Source organism: Pseudorasbora parva, chromosome 2 (assembly GCF_024679245.1).
Source record: "Pseudorasbora parva isolate DD20220531a chromosome 2, ASM2467924v1, whole genome shotgun sequence".
In the NCBI taxonomy this organism is placed as follows: Eukaryota; Metazoa; Chordata; class Actinopteri; order Cypriniformes; family Gobionidae; genus Pseudorasbora; species Pseudorasbora parva.
In genome coordinates, this window is record NC_090173.1 from 12,905,967 (window position 1) to 12,915,113 (window position 9,147).

Here is a 9,147-nt window from a genome sequence, read left to right on the forward strand (position 1 = left end):
TCTCCCAATTGTGATTTTTCCCATTGATAGAAGTACATTTTTGTCTTTATATTTCTTTATAGAATGAGGTAGATGACATTAGTCATACTTTTCTTTCTGAAGATCCGTTTGTCATGTGGTGTTGATATCTTGTTCTGTTGATAAGCTCACTGCTGCACTAACCTTGGAGGAGAGATTCCCTAGAGTCTTGTGTGTGTGTTACATGTTCTGTGCAGGTCTTCCGACTGGATTGGACCGCTTTTTCTCACACCCTAGACCTCTTTGGCGTCTTTCTAGGACTTCCCTGAAGTCAACACTACCCCAATCTTGGGATTGTCTGATGTATACATCCTGATTAACAACAACAACATCTCCTATCTATTCGTGTGACACATTGTTTAGACTTTATGCCAATCAGTAATATTCCACATGTCCATAATGATGTAAATCATGCCCTTGAAATTGGTATAACTGGTGTGGTAATTTTGTGTAGAGTAGAGTCTGGCCTGACACCGCCCTGAGAGACTCTGAAGCTGACTCTACCGATGAAACTGCAAACTATTCTTCAGTAAAATTCTCTCCGATGATTGAACATCCTGACTCCTGGTCTTCATATCGCATATCTAGCGATATATATCTATTTAGCACTTTGGGATTGTTTTTAACTATGAAAAGGGCTTTACAAATAAAATTTATTATTATTATCTGGTCTATGGGTCAAAACTGTCACCCCTAACAGTGAGCTGTCACGACAAGCTGATCGTCCAACTCAATACTTTTTACATAAAGTTGTTATTTCTCATATATGTGCGGGCGAATCATTTTTCATGATGTGTGAGATAGATTTTATGTTGGTCTCAGCATAGAAGAGAAGTGGTCAGAGGGTCTCTTGTCCCTCTCTCTGATGAAGCTGTATTCTATGTTTGAATGTATGGTTTACATCAGCTGGAACCACTCCATATAAGGAACAGGTGCTGGTGAAGTGACTGGGAGTTAGAAAATGGTCCCTGCTTTTTCTATTACAAGATCTTCAGGAGCTCAAGGAAGGCCTGGATATCTGACAGAGATGACCATGTTTAGATTAGTTTTTTCGTTGTTTATCACATTCCTATACCTTGAGCTATATGATGTACTCTCTCTCTCTCTCTCTCATTGGTTCAAATCATCTTGCACCCTTTGTATTCAATTTATATAACCTATGCCTTTCTCATAAATAAAGGAGAGAACTCAATGTATAGAGACCCTAGGTAAGAGAGAGTGAACACCACCCCTTGTATGTTTTATTTTTTGTAATTATGTAAATAAGTAAGTAAGTTAGGGCGTTCAACACCGAAGATGTTTGTTTTCTCCTGTTTATTGTTTTAGGTAGCTTAGTGGTTGAATTATAAGTTAGAGGTTGTTTTGTTATGTTATTTTCTTTCCTTTGGCGTCACCATGTCAATTTTTCTTCTTAGGTTTGTAGGTTCTTTTATTGATTGCTTTTTTTTCTTGTTAATATTGTGAGTTATCTTTATTATTATTTTGGTTTTCATTTTTTACACGGTTGTATAATAAATCAACTTTTTTCCTCTTATCTTTGTTGTTGCGTTATCTCTGCCCATTTGGCACTATCAGTTGTCACAACCTCATTTAAGGAATGACATACCTATTAAAACATGTTCTTCTAATGTCAAGAAAACCAATTACAAGTACAACAGTCGTTCCTCAAGCACATTACATGTAAAAAATAAAAATCTCTCTCTCATATATATATATATATATATATATATATATATATATATACACACACACACATTTTAAAAGCATGTTGTTTGTGAACAGATTTTTTTGCAAAAGATTTGGTCTCTGAAAAAAAAAATCTGTTAAAGGCGCTAAGTTTTTTTTTATTGAACTGTTGAATGACTGTCAGGCTTTTAAACAGATGCGTCTTACATTGGGGGTTGAATACTTGTATTTATAATTCTTCATAAATTAAATCTCTCTACTACTCTCACAAAATAGCAAGAGTCAAAATAGTCATAACGGACATCAACAAATGAATGACATTCAAAGATTTTCTCAGCTGGAATCTGTCCATGATCACAGTCAGATCAATGTTTTCTGTTATGCAAAATACACTTGTTCTGAATACTTCATTTTTACAAATTCAAATATAAAAAAAGCTGCTTGAGATGAATAACATACAGTATATAAACAAGCTTTACAGTAGTTGTATAGTTGTCCTGCTTTACATGTCAACAAAGATTTATCAGGCTTAGCTTGTTCTTAAAAGCTCATTTCTGTACATGCCTGTAAGTCTTGGAAACAAATATGCAACAATTAACCTTTCTTTCAGGAAAATAATAATAATTAGCAGTTAATTTTAACACATATTGACCTCTAGGGTGTAAAATAATTATGAAACACTTCTTTAAAAATTAGAAAAGTTAAAATAAAATATACAAAATATATTAAAAAAATATATAAAAAAATGAAAGGGGGGGGTGAAATGCTGTTTCATGCATACTGATCTTTTTACACTGTTAAACACTTGGAATCCCATACTAAACATAGACAAAGTTTCAAAAGTTAAGGTGGACGTTTGATGGGAGTATTTCTTTGTCAAAAATACTACTTCCGGTTAGTCATAAGTTTCGGCAAGTTTTTTGAGATCATGCGTCCCCTTTGACGTTAATGGGGGCGGAATTTCCTTGTATGGGCCTTACGGATAATTCTACCGGAAGCGCGTGAGAGAGAGAGAGAGAGAGAGAGAGAGAGAGAGAGAGAGAGAGAGAGAGAGAGAGAGAGAGAGGGAGAGAGCGAAAGTAACAGGCTACGCCCATCAAAGCGCTGGCTTGTAGGATGCTGAACAGGTGATGTGCACATAACAATGTCACCAAAAAAGTGCGTTTTTGGTTGCCAGACCAAGACAGTCCTGCACAGATTCCCCAAAACCCCCGGATTAAGGCAACAGTGGATGTAATTTGCTTTTCCGGATCAGCAACTGAGCTGCGCGAATGTTTATATCTGTTCGCTGCATTTCGGTGCCAACTGTTTCATAAACAAGGCCCAGCTCGACGCCGGATTTTCCCGATCGCCTAATGCTGAAGGATGGAGCAGTCCCAACGTTAGAACCGCAGGCGGTGAGTGAGACTGCTTCAGATGTCTGTGTTTTTGCCTATGCTCGTAGCCCAAACATGATCACGTATAGTTAATTGATCAATGGAGCATGCGATGTGTAGTGCGTGTACATTTGTTTAGCTGGCCACTATATGTGTAACTTTATGTTTGTGTATTGTAAAAGCACTCAACAATACACAAAGAGGGGGGAAATATGTTGAACTAAATAAGCGCGCTTCTTCATTCAAATGCGCTATTATTCCGTGTCTTTCTATGTAAACACTAACTTAGCCTGCCGTGCAAAACCAGTCCGCTTACTGTCTACACAAACCACGCGTAAACACACACACACACGTGCACAACTGCACTTCCCACATGTACACCTTCAAAGACAAAAATACGACGATATAATTAAAGTATAAATATGTAAATAACACAAGCCGCTAAGCATATTATATAGTTAGTGTATAACTTGTACCACATAGAGACGTCCTGCTCTAGTCGTTTTTGCTGCTGCTCCTGTTCAACTGCAGCCTCTGGGTCTGATTCCGGATCATAGATGTATGGCTGTATCTGATTAAAAGCCATATTTTTATTTTGAATAAAGTTTTTTTCCCGCTGTTAGGGATGACACAGCTTTACGACGCACTCGACTCAACACAATAGCAGCAGCGCGCACACGTCATTATTTAGCTCCACTCACACGACACGCCCCCACCCGCTCGGCTTTTTTCTGAAAGACTCGGAACAGCGCATCTTTCTTATATAATTATTTAAAAAATAAAGACTTTTCGGAGATATGAAGGATGCAATGCTACTCTATAGGTACTCAAGATTGACATGACACTGACTGAAACTGAGTGTTTCACCCCCCCCTTTAAATATATTTTTTTACGTAATGATAAAAATTAAACTTTCATATATTTTAGATTCATTGCACACCAACTGAAATAGTTCAGGTCTTTTATTGTTTTAATACTGATGATTTTGGCATACAGCTCATGAAAACCCCAAATTCCAAAAATTTGGAAAATCTCAAAAAAATAGCTATTTCATCCGACCAATAAAAGAAAAGTGTTTTTAATACAAAAAAGTCAGCCTTCAAATAATTAAGTTCAGTTTTGCACTCAATACTTGGTCGGGAATCCTTTTGCAGAAATGACTGCTTCAGTGCGGCGTGGCATGGAGGCGATCAGCCTGTGGCACTGCTGAGGTGTTATGGAGGCCCAGGTTGCTTCGATAGCGGCCTTAAGCTCATCCAGAGTGTTGGGTCTTGCGTCTCTCAACTTTCTCTTCACAATATCTCACAGATTCTCTCTGGGGTTCAGGCCAGGAGAGTTGGCAGGCCAGTTGAGCACAGTAATACCATGGTCAGTAAACCATTTACCAGTGGTTTTGGAACTGTGAGCAGGTGCCAGTTCGTGCTGAAAAACCAAATCTTCATCTCCATAAAGCTTTTCAGCAGATGGAAGCATGAAGTGGTCCCCCAAGGTTTGGAATCAGTCCTTCTCCACAATCTTCCTCAGGGTCCGGTCACCTCTTCTCGTTGTGCAGCGTTTTTTGCCACTTTTTTCCTTCCCACAGACTTCCCACTGAGGTGCCTTGATACAGCACTCTGGGAACAGCCTATTCGTTCAGAAATGTCTTTCTGTGTCTCACCCTCTCGCTTGAGGGTGTCAATGATGGCCTTCTGGACAGCAGTCAGGTCGGCAGTCTTACCCATGATTGCGGTTTTGAGTAATGAACCAGGCTGGGAGATTTTAAAAGCCTCAGGAATCTTTTGCAGGTGTTTAGAGTTAATTAGTTGATTCAGATGATTAGGTTATTAGCCGGTTTAGAGAACCTTTTCTTGATATGCACATTTTTTGAGATTTCGATTTTTTTCAGTTGCACATTCAGTTGCACAGTTGCACATTTTTTGAGATTTCGATTTTTTTCAGTTGGTGTGCAATTAATCTAAAATATATGAAAGTTTAATTTTTATCATTTCATTATGGAAAATAATGAACTTTATCACAATATGCTAATTTTTTGAGAAGGACCTATATATATATATATATATATATATATATATATATATATATATATATATATATATATATATATATATATATATATATATATATATATATAAACAAATAACAATAGAGTCAAAATAGTCATAACGGACATCAACGAATTAATGAAATTTAAAGATTTTCTCAGCTGGAATCTGTCTATGATCACAGTCAGATCAATGTTTTCTGTTATGCAAAGACACTTGTTCTGAATACTTCATTTTTTACAAATTTAGATCAAATAAAGCTGCTTGAGATGAATCTAACAGAGGCTGTTTCTTTTACTACTGGTAGTTTGTGATGCCTCACAGTCAAATGCACGTAAAGAGTCCATTTCACAAAAATCTGTTGTTTTCTGTGTTGAAGACATGATTTGACATTTTAAATTACTGTAATCACACAAAGACAGAAAACATTTAATTCAAAGTTGTAATTGTAAAATGTATGTAATGTCTCACCTGAAGTTCTCGTTTATTCGTATATTCCTCATCTTTGTTTTTCTGTTGCTTCATTCTGTGTTCAGAACAAAATTAACAATTTAAGAAAAATATACTTTTTGTAGTGTTATGCAACATTTTTTAAAGACATGAACTGAATGATGTAACTATTAACAACCAAATTAATGCAATCAAATGTTTACTGCAAGAATTACAGAAAACATCTTGAATATTTGGACTTACTGTTTGCTGATAGATTTCACTGTGTGACAATAATGGAAAGAGAGAAAATTTTATTAAGAAAGGCAGTCAGGATGATATTAAACTCACTTTTAACTATAGTGATACATTGATTGGTCTAGTTTAGTTATTTAATATTTGGATTGGTAGTTCAGTGCATCGTATAGTTCTACTGCAAGCAGAAAAAAAAGTGTTTTTAATAAATAAAAAAAAGCGAATTTGATAATGTTTCATCAGATTGTCTGGGGATTCTTATATGTAAATTGCCACGTACATAAAGCTGAAATACAACGAGTTCTATGTTGAAAGGTGCCACAGTACAGTGACGCATTGCTGCTACATACATATATTTTTTCCCACTCAATTATGTTGTAATATACAGATGTCATTTTAACGACATAAAATATTGCTATTCAATAATTGTGTCATCCTCCATAAACCCGTCTCTTGCGTGATACCTCGAACTTTCGAATATTCAGATCTAAGATGATTTCTGACCTGTAAGGTTGCCAGAATAATAATTATACACCGTGTGTTAATAGGCCAGAGGAGAACTGGCACCCCGAATGAGTCTGGTTTCTCCTAAGGTTTATTTTTCTCCATCATGCCACTGTCGCCTTTGGCTTGGCTTGCTCAGTTAGGGGACACTAAAATTTCAACTAAAGTATTCTACTAAATATCTAAATAAAATTAATTAAGACTAAATTAACTGTATCAACTATATTACTGATCTGCCCACATTGTCGCTATATGATAAATTAAAATAAGCTGATAACATCACCGTTTTCTCCACAACGACTGTACAGCCAAATAAAATTTTGTTGGAATATTTTCCTGTTTAACACTATGAAAGAATTAATGAAAGTTTATTCGGTTACTAAACATCAAACTAAATATATGTACAGCAAATTCATTACAAACCAGGAGAATAACAGAATGGCTTATTATGCTAGCCTTGAAATCTAGACGCACCCTAGCCGCAGCAAATCTAATCTGCCGCGAGTGTCCTCTAGCAACTCTCAATACACTTCTGAGCTGTAATCGCCTAAATCTGGTCAGGCCAATCACATCGTGTATAGAGTCGGTGGGCGGGGCCATAATAACAACGGCCGAGTTGCGTTTGCGTGCTACTAGTAAAAACAGAAACTGGTGAATGGCGATCTTTCGAATCAGCTTTGACCGTGACTCAGGAAGACTTGGAGTTAAGCTTTTCTCTGAGAAAAGAACAAAGAACGGCACTGAAGTCATTCTTAAGAAGGGAAGATGTGTTGCGAGATGTGTTTTGACTGTTGAAAGATAAATTTTTATAAATTTTATTTTTTTAAATAATTTTTATAAATTATAAATTCAGAATTGAGTGATATAAAGTCAGAATTGCGAGATATAAAGTCAGAATTGTGAATTATAAAGTCAGAATTGCGTGATATAAAGTCAGAATTGTGAATTATAAATTCAGAATTGCGTGATATAAAGTCAGAATTGTGTGATATAAAGTCAGAATTGCGTGATATAAAGTCAGAATTGTAATTTATTAAGTCAGAATTGTGATTTATAAAGTCAGACTTGCGTGATATAAAGTCAAAATTGCGTGATATAAAGTCAGAATTGTGAATTATAAAGTCAGAATTGTGTGATATAAAGTCAGAATTGTGTGATATAAAGTCAGAGTTGTGAATTATAAAGTCAGAATTGCGTGATATAAAGTCAGAATTGCGAATTATAAAGTCAGAATTGCGTGATATAAAGTCAGAGTTGTGAATTATAAAGTCAGAATTGCGTGATATAAAGTCAGAATTGCGAATTATAAAGTCAGAATTGTGAATTATAAAGTCAGAATTGTAAATTATAAAGTCAGAATTGCGTGATATAAAGTCAGAATTGTGTGATATAAAGTCAGAATTGTCTGATATAAAGTCAGAATTGTGAATTATAAAGTCAGAATTGCGTTATATAAAGTCAGAATTGTAAATTATAAAGTCAGAATTGCGTGATATAAAGTCAGAATTGTGAATTATAAAGTCAGAATTGTGAATTATAAAGTCAGAATTGCGTGATATAAAGTCAGAATTGTGTGATATAAAGTCAGAATTGTGAGATATAAAGTCAGAATTGCGTGATATAAAGTCAGAATTGTGAGATATAAAGTCAGAATTGTGAATTATAAAGTCAGAATTGTGAGATATAAAGTCAGAATTGTGAGATATAAAGTCAGAATTGTGTGATATAAAGTCAGAATTGTGAGATATAAAGTCAGAATTGTGAGATATAAAGTCAGAATTGTGTGATATAAAGTCAGAATTGTGAATTATACAGTCAGAATTGCGAGATATAAAGTCAGAATTGTGAATTATAAAGTCAGAATTGTGAGATATAAAGTCAGAATTGTGAGATATAAAGTCAGAATTGTGTGATATAAAGTCAGAATTGTGAGATATAAAGTCAGAATTGTGAGATATAAAGTCAGAATTGTGATATAAAGTCAGAATTGTGAGATATAAAGTCAGAATTGTGAGATATAAAGTCAGAATTGTGTGATATAAAGTCAGAATTGTGAATTATAAAGTCAGAATTGTGAGACAAAGTCAGAATTGTGAATTATAAAGTCAGAATTGTGAGATATAAAGTCAGAATTGTGAATTATAAAGTCAGAATTGTGAGATATAAAGTCAGAATTGTGAATTATAAAGTCAGAATTGTGTGATATAAAGTCAGAATTGTGTGATATAAAGTCAGAATTGTGAGATATAAGTCAAAATGTAACACTTTATAACTCACAATCCGCTATACCACGCAATTCTTACTTTATTGAGAATTTAGTTTAAAAAAATTGGATGAGAATTGATTAATCCAGTTTATACTCACTGAAAGTGAATATTTCTACAGTCATGCCGATTAAGATAAAGAGGCTTTCAGAGGGGAAAACGACCATCCTGAGATCCTCAATTGTACGTTTACCATTTACTGTGAACAGAAACACAATAACATTTAAGCTGCATCTATTTGACTGCTATGTTGTATAATACTGAATTCAGTCTGATTCCCATGTTTCTCCTCCAAATTTCAATATATATATATATATATATATATATATATATATATATATATATATATATATATATATATATATATATATATATATATATATATATATATATATATATATAAAAATTTACAGCTAAGAAGCCTAAAATAATAATAAAAAAGTACTTGTAGTAGAAACCATGTCATGTCAGATCATGTGAGGCTCCACTCTCTATTCTGATCAGGTAAATCGTCTCCTAACCTGTTTGAAGGATCAGTTCTGTCATCAGTCCAATAGAATTCACTAGAACAAG

General features: G+C 34.5%; 1 long non-coding RNA gene across 1 annotated transcript; it reads right to left on the bottom strand.

Annotated features, from left to right (window-relative positions):
• Positions 1-5,377: 5,377 nt before the first annotated feature.
• Positions 5,378-8,766, bottom strand: LOC137050365 (uncharacterized). Its single transcript, XR_010899900.1, has 4 exons — positions 8,675-8,766; positions 5,816-5,834; positions 5,594-5,648; positions 5,378-5,490 (listed from the first exon to the last, which is right to left on the bottom strand). It is a non-coding gene; the product is annotated as an uncharacterized lncRNA (long non-coding RNA).
• Positions 8,767-9,147: the final 381 nt, after the last annotated feature.